Source organism: Terrapene carolina, unplaced genomic scaffold (assembly GCF_002925995.2).
Source record: "Terrapene carolina triunguis isolate 2854851 unplaced genomic scaffold, T_m_triunguis-2.0 Scaffold88, whole genome shotgun sequence".
Taxonomy (NCBI): domain Eukaryota; kingdom Metazoa; phylum Chordata; order Testudines; family Emydidae; genus Terrapene; species Terrapene triunguis.
In genome coordinates, this window is record NW_020664439.1 from 50,926,451 (window position 1) to 50,946,053 (window position 19,603).

The following is a 19,603-nucleotide window of genomic DNA, read 5'->3' on the forward strand; positions in this document are numbered from 1 at the left end:
AAAATTTGTCAATATTCACTTGCCTGCCTTCATGTGATGTAATTGAATTGGGCTCTTTTTTGTTTGACTGTTCCTCTCCATTTCCTACCTATACTTTCTCAAGTGCTATCACTTAAGATATAGAGAATCCCCCTTTGTCTGAACCATGTGCTTCTCCACACCTGTCAGTTTTCCCCCAGCCATTAGTTTAAAAACTCCTCTACAACCTTTTTAATTTTATATACCAGCAATCTGGTTCTGTGTTGGTTTAGGTGGAGCCCATGCTTCCTGTATAGGCTCATCCTTTCCCAAAAGGTTCCTCAGTTCCTAATAAACCTAAAACTCTCCTCCCTATGCCATTGTCTCATCCACGAATTGAGACCCTGCAGTTCTGCCTGCCTACCTGGCCCTTTGCATGGAACTGGAAGTTATAAGGATGGTTAAACTCTGGAATAGGCTTCCAAGAGAGATTGTGGAGTCCCCATCATTGAAGTGTTTAAAAAAAGTTGGATAAACACCGGTCAGGGATGGTCTAGGTTTATTTGGTCTTGCTACAGCGCAGGCAGCTGGACTTTGACTTCTGGAAGTACCTTCCAGCCTAGATATCTATGATTCATACTAAGATGCATCCCACACAGGAAACCTGACCATATGTGCAGCTCTCAATCCTTTTCCCATAGTACCACCTCCCTACCACCTCTCCTTGTAGGCAGTACACAGGGGGAGCAGGGCAAACTGTGATCCTTAGTTGTCATTACAATACCTTGGGGTTACTGGCAGAAGGAGCAAGTCAGAGCAGCTTTCAGGCCATTCAGTGTTTGCTAAGGAACTAGCTCAGGCTGAACATGCCCAGCAGCAGGGAAGGGGGGCACAGCGATGGCATAAAGCTGCCTGTGCACCAGTACTCCGTCTGCTGCATTGACTCTTTGGCCACAGGTGAGTACTGGGCCCATGTGGCTTTTTTTTTTTTTTTATTCACTGCTGCTGCCTTTGAGGTTGGGGTCAAATGAGTATGAATTTTGTTTAGCTATTACTCTGTAATAATAAAAGCAAGAAGCACCTAGTTTATTTTCTCCTCTAAACAGAGGCTTGTAAATAAGTTGTAATAGGTCTAATGGGAGTATCAGAAAGACCGAGTAAACCTTTAGGTAAAGTACTAGTTGATTGTCTGTATTAAAGACACATACATCCTCCCACCAGTATGCCCAAAATCAATGACAGTGTTGGCCTAATGCAACCAGAAAAAATGTAGAGGCCACTTCCTTGTTGCTTTTGCCTGCCTCTGAGAGTTTTAAAGCATTGACAGAATCACTGAGAGGTTATAGAGAACTTTATATTGAAATTCAGCCTAGTAAAATGTCATGAATATTCAGTAGAGCAAGCACAAAATTTATTCACTTGCCCTTACTCTGAGGATAGTGAGAAAACAAATGACGTTTTACTCACTGTCCATAAACATTACTCGCTGGTGGCAAGTGGAAGCACAGAATTTGACAACATTGTTTAATGCTTTAGAATTTTTCTCACAAACGAGAAGGGCCTGAGCTGAAACACCAGAAATGAACAGAATAGAACATTGCTGAAATGTTAATCCAGATCTGGAGCCCAGCTCTGAGACTTACCCTCATTCAGTACGTTTCAAGCTGCTATTTCCATGGGAATAAAAATTCAAATGTACTATTTCTAAAGAAAAACTGTTAGGAAACATGAGATACGTACTATTCAATATTTAATCAATTATGGTAGAACCTCAGAGTTATGAACACCAGAGTTACAAACTGACTGGTCAACCACACACCTCATTTGGAACCGGAAGTACTCAATAGGTGGCAGCAGAGACAAAAATAAATAAATAAAAAGCAAATACAGTACTATTAAATGTAAACTATTAAAAACATAAAGGGAAAGTTTAAAAAAAAAAAGATTTGACAAGGTAAGGAAACTGTTTCTGTGGTGTATGGGCTGTGCAGGTGGCTCTGATTCACTCCCCCTTGCAACCTTTATTGTAGGGGCATGCTAGCAGCAGTCCTGAGCTGCAGCCAGAGTGCTCTGTGCTCCAGCTATTCTGGTCTGCAAGACAGTATACAGGTGACAGTGGGACCAGAGGCTGCTCTGATTTATGCTAGGGACCATGCAATTCTCAAGCAAGGCTCAGAATTTGGGAGGCATGAAGTTGGCTTAAAGCCACCTTTGCTTCCCACAGGCTGTGCCTCCTGAACTATTATCATCTCCTGAGAGACAGCTCAGAATCTGGCTCCTTTTGGAGTGACACTAGTGTGTAGGATATGCTATAGCTCAACCAGAAGTTACTGGGCTAGATGCAGGAATTACAAATGAAATTCTATGCCCTGTGATATAGAATAATAGAATATCAGGATTGGAAGGGACCTCAGGAGGTCATCTAGTCCAACCCCCTGCTCAAAGCAGGACCAATCCCCAGGCAGATTTTTGCCCCCGATCCCTAAATGGTACCCTCAAGGATTGAACTCACAACCCTGGGTTTAGCAGGCCAATGCTCAAACCACTGAGCTATCCCTCCCATGCAGGATGTTAAACTGTATGATAAGGGTCCCTTCTAGTCTTAAAATCTCTGACTCTATAACCTCTTGAAGCTCAATGGAATTACTCCAGATTTAAACTGATGTAACCAAGACCATACATTGACACTATATGTTTAATAAGAAGCACCATAAAATACTTGCAGTAGCAGCAAGGAAAGCTGGAACAAGGCTAAAGAATCTTTTCCCCCCAGTGGAATAAATTGGCTATGTGCTGCTGTTTTTGCTTATTGGATGCTGAAACTTACGGCAATATTTTAGTAATGCAACATGCTCTAATGCAGTGGTCCCCAACCTTTTTTGTCTGGCGGGCGCCAGATGACGAGCCACGGAGGACCGTGGCGGCGGACGAGCATCCGCCGAAATGCCGCTGACAAGCGGCAATGTCAATAGGCGTCGCCGCCGAAAATCGACGGCATTTCGGCAGCGATGCTTCTGGATGACGCTGCTTCTCGGCGGCATTTCGGCGGATGCTCGTCCGCTGGCCAGTACGCGGGCGCACTTAGACACCCCGGCGGGCGCCATGGCAGGGACCCCTGATCTAATGTAATCTTTCATACTCAAGCATACCATTTCCAGTCAGAATTTACTGCAGGTATCATGCTGATAGAGCAAAATGTATTCCATAGCGTTTCCCCGCAGAAAACCTAACCCGCAATGTATGTTTCTACCCGGGGTGATGTGGCGGGTTCTGGTTGGGGAGCATGTTATACAGTAACAATTTTTTTTTTTTTTTTTAGGTTTAATATTTTTCTCAGATACTGCTGAGAAACGGATCCTACCTGTAACTAGTAACACCACCATGTAACCTGCAGCAGGTGACAAGCATAAGGTCTTTTTACGAATGCCTCACAAGTAAGCTGCTGCCAACATTTGAACTAGGGGCTCCCATAAATATGTTCTTCCTTAGCCTATAGTAAAACCTATGTACCAAAAAGGCATGAGTTTGAGGGGAGGAGGGGGAAGTCTATTAATTTTCCCATTTGAACAAAAATACTTTGTTATAGGAGGTGCTTAATATTGGGAGTCTGGGAGCTGAGGGAGTCCAGACAGCTGGGTGTCCTATCTAGAAGCTTCCTTAAAATACTTGATGCTGGGTGTAAATTTTTACTTTCTGGAAGTATTGTGCTGAGCTACTAGGAAAAATGGAGCCTCTGGTAAGTATGATTTAGTCATTCTGGAAGGGGATGACCAGAGAGATTGAAGTGTTCTCCTACTGGTTTTTGAATGTTATGATTCCTGATGTCAGATTTGTGTCCATTTATTCTTTTGCGTCGAGACTGTCCGGTTTGGCCAATGTACATGGCCGAGGGGCATTCACTTTCCGGTCACTCAATAACAGATCTCAAACTGGCAATTCTTCAACAAAAAAACTTCAAAAATAGACTCCAACGTGAGGCTGCAGAACTGGAATTAATTTGCAAACTGGATACCATCAGATTAGGCCTGAATAAAGACTGGGAGTGGTTGGGTCATTACAAAACCGAAACTTTATTTCCCCAATACTAATTTCTCCCTACTGTTACTCACACCTTCTTGTCAACTGTCTGTAATGGGCCACTCTCTTACCCCTTCAAAAGTTATTTTTCCTCCCTTGGTATCCTGCTGTTAATTGATTTATCTCATTCAAGTGACCTAACACTTGGTAAAGCAACCCCCATCCTTTCATGTATTTATACCTGCTCCTGTATTTTTTACTTCATACATCTGATGAAGTGGGTTCTAGCCCATGAAAGCTTATGCCCAAATAAATTTGTTAGTCTCTAAGATGCCACAAGGACTCCTCGTTTTTTTTTTTTTTTTTCTGATACAGACTAACACGGCTACCGCTGAAACCTGTCACTCTTAAAGGGATGTCACAGACTGCGCTGCCTCCGGTGAACCAAGAAGCTCCAGGAGGCCTTCTGCTTCTCCATGTCTGAATGCCTCCAGGGCTCCGTATAGGGAGGTGCACTTCAGAACTACAGACTGGTTACATGCCTCTAGCATTTGTTTACAGCTTCCTATTGGGTTATATATTCTGGTTTGTTTTTTAACGGGTTTATATTGTGTGAGGTTTGAAGTTTATTTTTAATAGATATCACTTTAAGTGGAATTCGCCTGGTTGTATAAGTGAGTTTCAGTAATTCATTTCCCAAAGACAGCTGCAACTATTAGACAGATGCACATATCAGGCAAGTACCAAAGTGACTGCTGTACTTCTCATAGGACAAAACCATCACTGCTAAATTAATTCACTCTGGCTCCTACATGTTGCCTCCTAGGTTAATTTTTCACACAGACAGACTGTACGGAATGTCAACACCCCTGCTTAATTTGACTTGGAAAGTTAAAATAGGCAGGTTATATAATTATGTGTATCTTTATATCAGGAAGTCAAGTAAGAAGTTGTTAAGCTGCTATTATATAATGCGGTCCTGATAATAGAAAATGTGGAGGAAGATGCAGTTTGATGCATATCATCTTGGTGGTAATTGATGGCATTTAGATGAATGGATATATCTTGCTTCATAGACTTTTGTTTCTGATATTTGACAGCCGTGCAGAAAGCAATTGGGTGGTACCAGACAGCAACTGAATTCCACATGTTAATAGAAATTCCTGTATATTGTAATACACATCATTATCAAATCAAATAAACACACTGAAAATTAATTACAAGCCAAATATGTATTGCAAATTCACTGTGGTTTTTAATTGTTTGAGGTTACTGGGAAATAAAACCTACAGTATAGTGGGATTGTCAACTGTCCCTAAATAAAGATTAAGTGTCCCGGACTCGGCAATGATCCTATGGTACCCAAGGCAAATGAATGACAGATGACCTTAAACACATGCTAGTATAGTCTTAATTCAACAATTCCTCAAGTAACTGTAAAATACATAAAGTACACAATTGTAGAAATGTATATACAAATACTAATTCTGTCTCTTCCTCCATGAAAACAAGGGCCTGGTCTACACTACGACTTTAATTCGGATTTAGCTGCGTTAATCCGAATTAACCCTTCACCCGTCCACACTACAGAGCCAGTTAATTCGAATTAAAGGGCACTTAAAATCGATTTCTGTACTCCACCTCGACGAGCGGAGTAGCGCCTAAATCGATTTTGTTAATTCGAATTAGGGTTAGTGTGGCCGCACACCACCGAATTACTGTGGTTAAAGTAATGGGGTAGTGTGGCTGCACACCACCGAATTAATGTTGTTAAAAACCGACTTAATGTGCTTAGTGTGGCCGCGCACAATCGAATTTATACAACCTGTTTCCCAAATTCGAATTATCTAAATTCGGATTAATCCTGTAGTGTAGACATACCCAAGGACATATATTCTTCTATGGTCATACTCAGTGAGACTCAGCTAGTTGCAATAATACAAGGATCGCTGGACATGAGGCACTGCTCAGATCCAGCTCCAGTTAGGTGAGGCTAAGGGTTCAAGTTTGAGGCCAAAACAGAGATCGGGTTCAATACATTCTGAAATAAATATTTTGAACTCCTATGACTTACTAGATGTGAAAATGTGTAAACAGAAAGGTGTGGGCACGTGGGGGCACTGGCTTCTCTGTGCAAGTAAGGTTACAAGAAAATAATGAGAAATGATTAAGATGGTCCTTTAAGAGTTCAATTGTGATGGTAATAAAACTGTGATTTTGCTAAGAGGAATTCACTCAAGTTATTTATAGGAGCTGAGAGCATATGATACTGATTCTTACAATTCATTAAGCTTTCTTCTCCATGTTATAATTGGCCACTTCTAATTTATATAAAACAACAGTATATAACACAGATGGGGAAAATTATCAGTCAAAAAACACCGGTAAGGATTTATATGTGACATGCATATGCATGACTTTTTATGTGGTTTTATGTGGCACAATAATCTTATATTTTTATGAAGAGAATAGTTTTCATTTTACAAGTCTCATGAGAATTAGATATGCCTGTTTGTTTCAGTATTACAAAGAGAGGATAGAAACATTTTGCCATATCATGCTTCCATTTAAGCAGAACTCCCCAGTAAGAAATAGGTTATGATCCCCTTGAGTAGTACCTTACTCCATAAGTTGTCCCATTGAGTTCAGTAGGACTAGTCATGGTGTAAGGTACTCAGAATAAAAAAGGCAATTGCAATCTGGTCCTAATTTAATTTAATATTATTATTTCATAATAATGCCCAATAGTTGCTTCACAGGAGATACGGAAAAAGACTGTCCCTCCCCCAAACAGACAAATATGAAGGCTCAAGTTCTGCAATTGGATCTGTGCAGGCAGACCTCCGTACTGCATAAAGCCTCATAGGTTTAACTTCAGGACTGGGGCACATGTTCAATGGAAAATTCTGTTTCTAAATGGATGACACTAAATGATTTATGGTTACCCTGGAAATGCCATTTTAGATCAAGGAATATTCTGATGCATAAGGTTACAATATTTATAGTTAAATGTACTTTTTGCTGTATAGTGAAAACGCCATATATCCGGGATATTAGTGCTACAGAAATCCAATAGATTTCACTGCAAAGGGCTAAATTCTAGCCTCAGTTACACAGTTGCCATTTCCAGCAAGTTCAACGGGAGTTGCAATCTTGTAACTGAGAGCAGAATTCAGCCCTGAGTAGTCTTCTTTGTATTCAGGTGTTGCAATTAAAAGTTTCTGGGAATGAAAAAACACAGAAATCTGTGTGATAGAGAACCAGGAAGGGGTTTGCAAGAGAAAAGAATAGCATTAGCAGGTAGGTGTGATGTTTCACTTCCTCTCTGTCACCATTTGTTTGTTCCCTTAGAACACTGGTCCCCAATCTTTTCAGGGTTGCACCCCCTTTACCCTGTCTGCACTCCCCTGGTCCAGGAGCGGGGACATGGGGGGTTATGGACAGGGATAAGGGGGCTGGGCTACAGCTGGGGGTGGGTCTGGGGCCGGGGCCGGAGCTGTGTGCAGGGCTGGGTCATGCTCCCTCTCTGCCTCGTGGGGACTGGGCCAGACCTGCTGGACCCCCGAATGTTCCTCTGTGCTCCTCAGGGGGTTGTGCCCACAGTTTGGGTATCACTGCCTTAGAAGAATACTACAGGTATGAGGACAGCCATATTTCCTGCAGTAGAGTCCTATTTCTAGATGTTCACTATGGTCCAATAGTATTTGCCATATTCCCCTAGGGAGCAGAAATCTATCAGGAAGATAACATTCAATAGTCCAGCACTAACTGGGCAGTTGTGAGGATGTTAAACTAACAACTCAAGAGAAGTGTGCTAAGGGGAAATTTTGTACTAACTCAAATCCAGGGTATCATGAACAGAAGGGCTAAGAAGGCGAAGGGATGAAATTTGTAATTTGTTTGTGATGGCCTACGACAGACTGTACCCTTGTGTTCACCACTTTTACAAGACTATGATAAATTTTGTAAGCCTTGTGAGATATCATTAGAAAACTCATAATTTGCTGATCTTTACTGTCCTGGTAAAATATGTGTGGGAACATTGTACGTAAAGTTATAAGATTTTACTAAGGCATAGTCCAAATCTGGGGAAGCAACCCAAACCAGTTCTTCAGAGACAAAAGGCATACTGATGCCTCAGCCAGGTGTCGTCAAAATCAAATGGACTATCACCTGATTAAGCGGCCATTCTTTAGCAGGAAGAGGGGTGTGAGCGAGAAATTTACATCTTGGCAAACAGACTTGCTGTCGCCTCAACCCCATCTGGAGATGATTCTATAAGAAGGGAGAACAGAGGACACAAATCACCTTTCTCCCCTCAGCTCTACTCATAAAAACATAAGAACGGCCACACTGGGTCAGACCAAAGGTCCATCTAGCCCAGTGTCCTGTCTTCCAACAGTGGCCAATGCCAGGTGCCCCAGAGGGAATGAACAGAATGGGTAATCATCAAGTGATCCATCCTATCGGCCGTTCCCAGCTTCTGGCAAACAGAGGCTAGGGACACTATCCCTGTCCATCCTGGCTAATAGCCATTGATGGACCTATCCTCCATGAACTTATCTAGTTCTATTTTGAATCTTGTTGTGAAGGCAAAGATTATAACATCCTCTGCCAAGGAGTTCCACAGGTTGACTGTGTGTTGTGTGGAAAAAATACTTCCTTTTGTTTGTTTTAAATCTGCTGCCTATTAATTTCATTTGGTGACCCCTAGTTCTTGTGATATGAGGAGTAAATAACACTTCCTTATTTACTTTCTCCATACCAATCATGATTTTATAGACCTCTATCATATCCCCCCTTAGTCGTCTCTTTTCCAAGCTGAAAAGTTCCAGTATTATTAATCTCTCCTCATACGGAAGCCATTCCATACCCTAATCATTTTTGTTGCCCTTTTCTGAACCTTTTCCAATTCCAATATATCTTTTTTGAGATGGGGCGACCGCATCTGCACACAGTATTCAAGATGTGGGTGTACCATGAGGTAATATGATATTTTTCGTCTTCTTATCTATCCCTTCTTAATGATTCCCAACATTCTGTTCGCTTTTTGACTGCCACTGCACATTGATTGGATGTTTTTAGAGAACTATCCACAATGACTCCAAGATCTCTTTCTTGAGTGGTAACAGCTAATTTAGACCCCATCATTTTATATGTATAGTTGGGATTATGTCTTCCAGCGTGCATTACTTTGCATTTATCAACATTGAATTTCAACTACCATTTTGTTGCCCAGTTTTGAGAGATTCCAATGTGCATTACTTTTTATTTATCAATGTTAAATTTCATCTGCCATTTTGTTGCCCAGTCACTCAGTTTTGTGAGATCCTTTTGTAACTCTTCGCAGTCTGCCTGATACTTAACTATCTTGAGTAGTTTTGTATCATCTGCAAATTTTGCCACCTCACTGTTTACCCCTTTTTCCAGATCATTTATGAATATGTTGAATAGGACTGGGCCCAGGACAGACGCCTGGGGGATACCACTATTTACCTCTCTCCATTCTGAAAACTGACCATTTATTCCTACCCTTTGTTTTCTATCTTTTAACCAGTTACCAATCCATAATAGGACCTTCTCTGTTATCCAATAACAGCTTACTTTGCTTAAGAGCCTTTGGCAAGGGACCTTGTCAAAGGCTTTCTGAAAATCTAAGTACACTATAGCCACTGGATCCCCCTTCTCCACATGCTTGTTGACCCCCTCAAAGAATTCTAGTAGATTGTTGAGGCATGATTTCCATTTACAAAAACCATGTTGACTCTTCCCCAACAAATTATGTTCATCTATGTGTCTGACAATTTTGTTCTTTACTATAGTTTCAACCAGTTTGCCTTGTACTGAAGTCAGGCTTACTGGCCTGTAATTGCCGGGATCACCTCTGGAGCCCTTTTAAAAGACTGGCGTCACAGTAGCTATCATCCAGTCATTTGGTACAGAAGCTCATTTAAATGATAGGTTACAGACTACTGTTAGTAGTCCTGCAATTTCACATTTGAGTTCCTTCAGAACTTTTGGGTGAATACCATCTGGTCCTGGTGACTTCTTACTGTTTAGTTTATCAGTTTGTTCCAAAACTGCCTCTTATCACACCTAAATCTGGGACAGTTCCTCAGATTTGTCACCTAAAAAGAATGGCTAAGATTTGGGAATCTCCCTCACATCTTCAGCCATGGAGACCGATGCAAAGAATTCGTTTAGTTTCTCTGCAATGTCCTTATCGTCTTTGAGTGCTCCTTTAGCATCTCAATCATCCAGTGGCCCCAGGCTTCCTGCTTCTGATGTAGTTTAAAACATTTTTTTGCTATTACTTTTACAGTCTTTGGCTAACTGTTCTTCAAATTCTTTTTTGGCCTTCCTAATTATATTTTTACAGTTCGTTTGCCACAGTTTATGCTCCATTCTATTTTCCTCAATAGGATTTAACTTCCACTTTTTAAAGGATGCCTTTTTGCCTCTCCCTGCTTCTTTTACTTTGTTGTTTAGCCATGGTGGCACTTTTTTGGTTCTATTACAATGTTTTTTAATTTGGGGTATACATTTAAGTTGAGCCTCTATCATGGTGTCTTTAAAAAGTTTCCATGAACCTTGCAGGGATTTCACTTTTTGCGCTGTACATTTTAATTTCTGTTTAACGAACCTCTTCATTTTTGTGTAGTCCCCCTTTCTGAAATTAAATGCTACAGTGTTGGGCCACTGTGGTCACTGTTACCAAGCGGTCCAGCTATAGTCACCTCTTGGACCTGATCCTGTGCTCCACTTAGGACTAAATCAAGAATTGCCTCTCCTCTTGTGGGTTCCAGGATTAGCTGCTCCAAAAAGCAGTCATTTAAGATGTCAAGAAACTTTATCTCTGCATCCCGTTCTGAGGTAACATGTACCCAGTCAATATGGGGATAGCTGAAATCCCCCATTATTATTGAATCAATTAGAAGTTATGAAGTGTAGAGGGAAGCTATAGACATTAGGGAAAACTCCATAGAAGGCATGGACAAAGAAAACAAGATGGATTTTAAGTATATCCAGAATAAAAGAATTCCTAACAGTGTAATGGGCCCATTACTAGACAGAGATGGTAAATTTGTTGTTAATGCAGATGAGGCTGAAGTGCTCAAAAATATTTTTGTACTGTACTTAGAGAAGCAGGATGATGTACTCGTACACATGAGGATGATTTACTTCTCAGTCCATTAGTAATTACGTAGGATGTTAAACAGCATCTACTAGGGATAAGCATTTTTAAATTAGCAGACCCAGACCACTTGCACCCAAGAGTCCTCAAAGAGCTGGTTGAAGTGATGTCTGGTCCATGGGTGTTAATGTTTACTAAATCTTGGAATACCATGGAAATTCCAGAAGACCGTAAGAGTGTTAATGTTCTGCCCATATTCAAAAAGGACATGCAGGATAACCCAGGTAACAATCCCAGGCAAAATAATGGACAAGCTGATATGAGATTCAATTAATAAAGAATTAACAGATAGGAATATAATAATAGAAAATGCGTCTTTTCAAACAAATCTGATTTAATTTTTTCATGAGATTACAATTTTCATGATAAAGGTAACTGCAGAGATGTAATATACTTAGAGTTTTGTAAGGCACTTGACTTAGTACCGCATGACATTCTGATTAAAAAGCCAGCTCTATACAATATCAATAAAGCAAACAGTAAATGGATTAAGATCAAGCTGACTGACAGGCCTTAAAAAGTACTTGTCCATAGAAAATCATAATCGAATGGGGGATGTTTCTAGGCTCAACATTATTCACTATTTTTGTCAGTGATCATCAAGTAAATATAAAATCACTGCTGATAAAATCTGCCGATGACACAAAGATTGGTGGAGTGGTAGTTAATGATGAGGAAGGGCAGTCATACAGAGCAATCTGGATTGTTTGGGAACCTGGTCCCATTGAAACAAAATGTGTTTTAATACAGTCAAATGTAAGGTCATATGTCTGGATGCAAAGAATGTAGACCAGTGTTATAGAATGGGGGACTGTATTTTGGAAAGCAGCAACTGTATCTTGTTAACTAGCTCAGGAGCCATGGAGGATAGCTATAAGGCAGGGGTGGGCAAACTACGGCCCGCGGGCTGGATCCAGCCTGCCAGACGTTTTAAGCCGTCCCTCGAGCTCCCGCTGGGGAGCGGGGTCTGGGGCTCAGCACTCCAGCGGGGAAGCAGGTTCGGGGGCTGCTCCACGCAGCTCCAATGGTCCCGCTCCAATGGCCCCTTCCACGTAGGAGCCGGAGAAGGGACATGCCGCTGCTTCCGGGAGCTGCTTGAGGTAAACACCGCCCAGAACCTGCACCCCTGAGCCTCTCCCCACACCCCAATTCCCTGTTCCAGCCCTGATCCCCCCCTCCCACCCTCCAAACCCCTCAATCCCAGCCCTGAGCACCCTCCTGCATCCCAAACTCCTCATCCCCAGCCCCACCCCAGAGCCCGTACCCCCAGCCAGAGCCATCACCCCCTCCGCACCCCATGACCCAGCCCGGAGCCCTCTCCTGCACTCTGAATGCCTCATTTCTGGCCCCATCCCGGAGCGCGCACCCCCAACCAGAGTCCCACCCCCTCCTGCATCCCAACCCCAATTTTGTGAGCATTCATGGCCCGCCATACAATAACTTTACCCTAACAGTTTATTCCTATAGCTGAAATAGAAATGCTGGGAACTTAACAGTATTCTCTCAGGTGCAATAAGGTTTGAATAATTGCTTCCTGGCTTGTTGATCCCTCATGTTGGCTCTATCATTGATTTTTTTCCCCATAGCACTACTCAGCAGCATCTGCTCTTCTCCTTCCTGTATGCATGTTCCTCCCATATCATAGATTCATAGAAAGGACCAATGTGATCATCTAGTCTGACTTCCTGTATAACACAGGTCACAGAACGTTCCCAAAATATTTCCTAGAGCAAATCTTTCAGAAAAATATCCAATTTTGGTTTAAAAATTGCCAGTGATGGAAAATCCAACATGATCTTTGGTAAATTGTTCCAGTGGTTAATTACCCTCACTGTTAAAAATTTACCCCTTATTTCCAGTCTGAATTTATCTAGCTTCTAGCCATTGGATCATGTTATACCTTTGTCTGCTACACTGAAGAGCCCTATATTATAAAATTTCTGTTCCCCATGTATAGTAGAACCTTAGAGTTATGAGCACCTTGGGAATGGAGGTTGTTCGTAACTGAAATATTTATGACTGAACAAAACATTATGGTTCTTTCAAAAGTTTAAAACTGAACATTGACTTAATACAGCTTTGAAAGTTTAGTATGCGGAAGAAAAATGCTGCTTTTAACCATTTTAATTTAAATGAAACAAGCACAGAAACAGTTTCCTTACCTTGTCAAATCTTTTTTGTTAAACTTTCCCTTTATTTTTTTAGTAGTTTACGTTTAACATAGTATAGTACTGTATTTGCTTTTTTGGGGGGCCTCTGCTGCTGCCTGATTGTGTACTTTTGGTTCCAAATGAGGTGTGTGGTTGACCGGTCAGTTCATAACTCTGGTGTTCATATGCAGCCCATGTGACCTCCTCAGGGCCATACAGGTAATATATATATTGTGTGGATGCGGCCCACATAACACATAGAGAGCTGCATATGCGTCCCACAATTGATACTAGTCAGCTCTGTGTTCTTGGGGAACCAGGGCACAATATCCAGCCTGTCTGACTCATGAAAGACACCCCCCCAGCCTCTGCTTGAACCAAAACTGATCAGAGAAAAGACTTGCAGAGAGCAGTGAAGGGTGGTGGGAGACACACCTAGACCCCTCCTGACAAGGGTGACAAGAACAAAGGCAACTCCCCTAGCCTCATCTGCATCAAAGATGGGACAGGGAGGCATCTCCATTAGCCTACAGAATGGAGAACAGATTCCAAGGCAAGAACCGCACTGAACTCTGGGACCTGAAAAGCAGGGAAGCACTGCATGATGGGGGATCTCTGCTCCAGATGTTAATGAACCTGCCTGCACCCACCCAGCTCAGCAGTTATCAGACCAATTCTCGTAATGAATCCTTGATTGATATCCAAAATACTGAAGCAGCCTAATTGCACTGTGAGCTCCCTGGAAGGAACACTGCCCATAGCCAGGAGTGATCAGCTCTTAGTGTCTAGCCTAAAGAAAACCCTTGAGTCATCAGTTTACCCATAAACAAATCTAGTGTTCTCCCTTGAACCATTGTATTTTCCCTACAAAAATCCCTACTCATGCTCCAGTAAGTGTTCTGATGCTTGGATCCAAACTATGCATCAGTTCCACTGGGACTCCATCTTCTCCTGACTGATCATGCTGGGGGCTCTGCCTGTCTCCAGCACTCAGGACCCTGAGCTACCACCATCAACTGGGAACCCCGACCAGTTCAAGCTTCATGGAAGTGGTGAGATCCCTCTCTTTCTCTCTCTCTGTTTTTTCTACCTCAGGTATTAACCTTTAGTAATGTAACTGTTATGTTGGTTTAGCCCTCCTTGTGTAGTTATCACTATTATTCAATAAATAACTTTTATGGTTAAGCTGGTTGCTTCTCTCTCTCTCTGTCTCTCTCTGAACTTTACTCTTTTGTATTTTTAGCTTCCCCATTTACTCTGCAGCAACGCTTCTTTTACCTAAGCTAAAGATCCCTATAGTGCCCAAAAATACTGTGGGGTTTGCTCATCAAGTGGGTTACTACCTGAACAGTTGTGATGTGAAAGTGAGGATAGGGACGTGCTGAACCTAGGACATACGAAGGTGGCAGCTTGAAAGTGCTGCTCAACCCAGACTACTGAGTCCAGGAGCATATAAGGGTGGCAGCCTGGAAATGCTGCTTGACCCAGCCTGCTCAGGCTTACTCTATTCCGGTGCGGTACCTTTGGCACATAAGGGTGGCAGCTTGAAAGTGGTGTTTGGCCCAGCCCACTGAGTCCAGGGACATATAAGGAGTCAGCCTGAAAGTGCTGATTGAGCCGGTCCGCTCAGGGGTGGGTGGGTGGGTGTGTGTGTGTGTGTGTGTGTGCGCGCATCTGGTTCTGGGGCTGGAGGAACCCAGCCCTGGGGAACCTAGTTCCTGCAGGATAGCTCCATTGGGAGTGGACTTGCAGAAGGGAGGAATAGAGCTCCATATGAAAACACAAGTGACACAAGCAGTACAGAATGGGCAAAACTGGTAACAAATGGTAAATAGGTTGACAACCACTGACCTAAACAGTTGAAGATTCTTGAGTCTTTTGACTATAAAGCATATTTCCCAATTCTTTAATCATTCTCATGACCTTTCTCTGAACCCTCTCAAATATATCAACATCCTTCCTGAATCCCCCCCATAATTTTTCCAACCCAAGAATTACATGATTGTGCTCATGCATGAGAGCCAGAAAGTGAAAGTGACTAAAAATAAAAGTGAAACTGACCAGTGCTTTTTGCTTACATAAGCTGAATGAACTGTAAAAATTAACAAAAGCCAAACATAATGAAGGTGAATTAGGTTTAAAAAGTTCTTTTAGTTTCAATAATCGAACAGTGATCACCATTAAGAAGTCAACATTTGCACAGTTACCAGACACTAGTATCTGAGAAGCCATAGTTATTTCTTATGCTTAGAAGGGGACAATGATTCTTAAGCTTCTTTAGCACAGAACACATTATAAAATGGATATTGTCTCATGAATATTTCCCAGCATTCACTGTCACTCAGGCCACCTGCCTTCCCATTCACAATTGTGCAGGTTATCTCTGTCACAGTTCAGGGCAACTGCATCTGTATTCCTCCCACCTGGTCCACCAACAGCACCCACTGCAGTTTCCCTGCTCCTCAGCCATCATCTCTCTTGGGCAGACCCCTGCATCTCTTTCCCTCCTGACCAGGGTTTTCCCCAGCTGCACTGTTTCCTGCCTACTCTGTGTTATCCATAGTAAACCAGTCTGCCTAAAAGGCCAGCATTGCACTTTGCTTTCTCTCCAGAGGCTATTAACAGTGTAATGTCCTGCAGTTATAAATTACCATACGGTTCTTTTTAAGCAAGTATTTATTCCTAATGTGAAAGTATTACAGAGCAACATATTACAAACCATAAAAGACACACGTTAAAAAGCTTACCAGAGTCACCCCCAACTCCAACATTGTGCTCTGGTAGGTGTCGGTCGTTCCAATCCTTCTGCAAGATTGGTCTCCCTGCCTTGGGCAGAACGAAAGCCCTGAGTCAGATTAAACTCAGGCTATTTATCCAAAAGTCCTTTCTTTGTCTGTTGGTCTCTGGAGAATCCAGTTTGAGTTAATACATACAAACATCTCCAGAAGCTGATACCTCTGTGTGGGGTGATGGGAAAGCGGTTACAACCTGCCTGATTTACCTTAGTCACCACCTGCTGTTTTTAGTTCCTGGAGGAGCTGTGGTAGCCTTCCCCCATGGCGTAGAACACAATCATATATAAACCATTCATTTAAAACAATGGATCCCATTGCAGTATCTGTCACATCTCCCCCCTAGAAAGGTTACATACAATCCCAACCCACAATAATACATACACTTAATACAATACAGTCTTTCAAGAATATTGCAGGAAATTTCCATATCTGTCACAACCTCTTCCCATGTCCGATTATATAATATCACTTTGGCAAATACTGAAAAATGCTTACATGATAAAGTTATATTAAGAAACTATTTAATGTATTTTTAGCATCTTTTAATGCTATTTATAAGCCAGAGATAATGAGGAGCAGCCAGCACCATTTGACCAACCAGCTCTCCACAGACCACCAACAAATGCTCCCTAGGCCATAATTTGAGAACCTCTGGAATAGGTGCAGTATCTTAGGTACTGCTGGGTAGTAACCCATGGGCAAATGTTAAATGATTGCAGTGCAGTCAGTAATCCATTCCATAATTGAGTAATCTGGGCCAAGATTTAGGGAGATCCTGTGTGGTGCAACTGTAGCGCCAGTTATGTTGGTCAGTCTGAGAGCTAGATAGTCAGGGGGCTAAGAATCGGTGTGTGTCGCCTTTCTGAATAAAAAGTGCCGTTTTCATTCACTGTAATTGAGTCCTGTCATACTTCTACCGTGAGGGACATTATGGTGGTGACCACTGACAATAGCATTATTTAAAAGAAAATGTATATGTTTAAACATATTGTTTTTAATCTGATGTGCCCTTATGAGTTCATGTATGCTGGCTGAGCTCAATTCTTTGCAAAGTGCCCTCATGCCTTTTGTTTCTGCTAAGAACAGGAATGTTATGTGGGTGGCTGCACAGGGAGGTTGTTGCTTAGTCAGGGTGGCTGCAAATGCATAGACACATAGATATAAGATCACTGATGCTAGGCCAGACCTTGTTATGCCTCTGCAAACCATAGAAATGTAGACCCGGAAGGGACTTTGATATGTTATCTAGTCCATTCTTCTGCACTGAGGCAGTACTAAGTATTATCTAGACCAGTGGTTATAAACCTGCGGGCCACTTGCAGCCCAATCAGCACACAGCTGCGGCGCATGTGACATCCTCAGTGTCATATAGGTAGTATATATATTGTGTGGATGAGGCCCACAAAACATATAGAGAGCTGCATATGCAGGCCACAAAGGTAAATAGGTTGAGAACCACTGATCTAAACCATCCTTGGCAGATATTTGTCTAATCTCGTCTTAAAACCTCCGATGACAGAGATTCCACAACCTTCCTAGGTAATTTGTTTCAGTGCTTAACTGCCCTTTCAGTTAGGAAGTTTTTCCTAATGTCTAACCTAAATCTCCTTTGCTACAATTTAAGCCTATTGCTTCTTGTCCTGTGCTCAGTGGGTAAGGGAACAATTTATCACCCTCCTCTTTATAACTACCTTTTTATATACTTGAAGACTGTTATCATGTCCTCCTTTAGTCTTCTCTTCTCCAGACTAAACACATCTAATTTGTTTTCAATCTTTCTTAGTAGGTCAAGTATTCTAGACCTTTAATCATTTTTGTTGCTCTCCTCTAGACTTTCTCCAGTTTGTCCACATGTTTCCCAAAGTGTGGTGCCCAGAACTGGACACAATATTCCAGTTGAGAACTTACCAGTGCTGAGTAGAGTGGAAGAATTACTTCATGTCTTGCTTACAACACTCCCGCTAATACATCCCAGAATGATGTTTGTCTTTTTTTGAAACAGTATTACATTGTTGATTCCTATTTAGTTGATGATCCACTGTCTCCTAGATCCTTTTCTGTACTACTCATTCCTAGACAGTTGTTTCCTAGTTTGTATTTATGTAATTGATTATTAATGTGAAGACCTACAGAGTAGTTGCTAACTTTTCACAGGATATTGGAAGTCAGCTTAATTTTGTATTCTGTCTGATGGTCATGGTTTTTCTATCATGTGATATTTCATCTCTGTATATCATTGGTGAGACCATTTCTAGAATATAGTGTCCATTTCTGATGTCCAGACTGTGAAAGGACATTGAAAAACTAGAAAGGATTCAGGAAAAAAAAAAGCTACAAGAATGATTTGAAGTCTGGAAAGTTTGACTTACAGAGAAGGACTAAAGAAGTTCAGTTTATTTATTTTATCCAAGGTTTAGAGGTGATTTGATTATGGTATAAAAGTATGCACGCAGGGAGAAGATTTCTGATAGTGGAGGACTCTTTAAATTGGCAGAAAAATCATAAGATCAATGCCAGGCAGTTGAAGGTTGAGAAATTCAGACTAGAAAAAAGGCTCTAATTTTTAGCAGTGAGGGTCATTAACCATTGGGACAATTTACCTACCAATGTGATAGATTCATTATCCCTTAAAGCCACTGGATGTGTTTCTAAAAGAGAGATTGTAGCTCACCAAGAAGGTATGTCTTGATAAAAGGATTAGTGGGTGGAATTCTCTAGTTTGCCTTATAGAGGAGGTTAGACTAGAAGATCTCCGGCCGGGGTTGCTGGGCTTGGGTCCGACCCGGAGCTGCGCCGCGGGGGCCGCGCCGCTTTGTGCACCAGGACTGGCTTTAGGAACTGCGGGGACCGATTTGAATACCCCGTGGCAGTCCGGGACTTTGGCGGGGGAGGGTCCTTCACTCGCTCCGGGTCTTCCGCAGCACTGAAGGATCCCCCGCCGCCGAAGACCGGGTCCGCCGCTGGGTGAGTAAAAAACATGAAAAAGGTGCCTTAGGCGCAGGGCATCGGGGGAATTGGCCTAAAGCCGGCCCTGTTGTGCACCACCACTGAACTGGTGTTAAATTCTAGAAGAATACAAAGGGCGTGTGTGAATAGTGTAGCTATCTTGTAGCCCCCAGCACTGTATGAATCCCCTGGCCCCACAAGAATGTAATTCAAGAAATAGCTTTTGCAAGAGCGCGGGACAAGGGCCATTTTTCTTGCAGCCCACAGCACTTTTTACAACTGCTGACCAACCACTAACGTTCAGAAGGGGAGCCTGCCCTGTTCTGCGGTCCCCACCTCGGTGTGTGTGTGTGTGTGTGTGTCCCACCCCAGCCTGCAAGCAACTCACGCGGCTATAGCGACTGCCCGGGCTTCCGACCTACACCTGCATCCCGGCCCCGGGGGTTTTGCAGCCCCTTCCCGGACCGCCGGAACAGACGCTGCAGGGGTGGGGGTGGGGTGTGTGTGTGTGTGTGTGTGGGGGGGGGGGGACAGCCATTCCC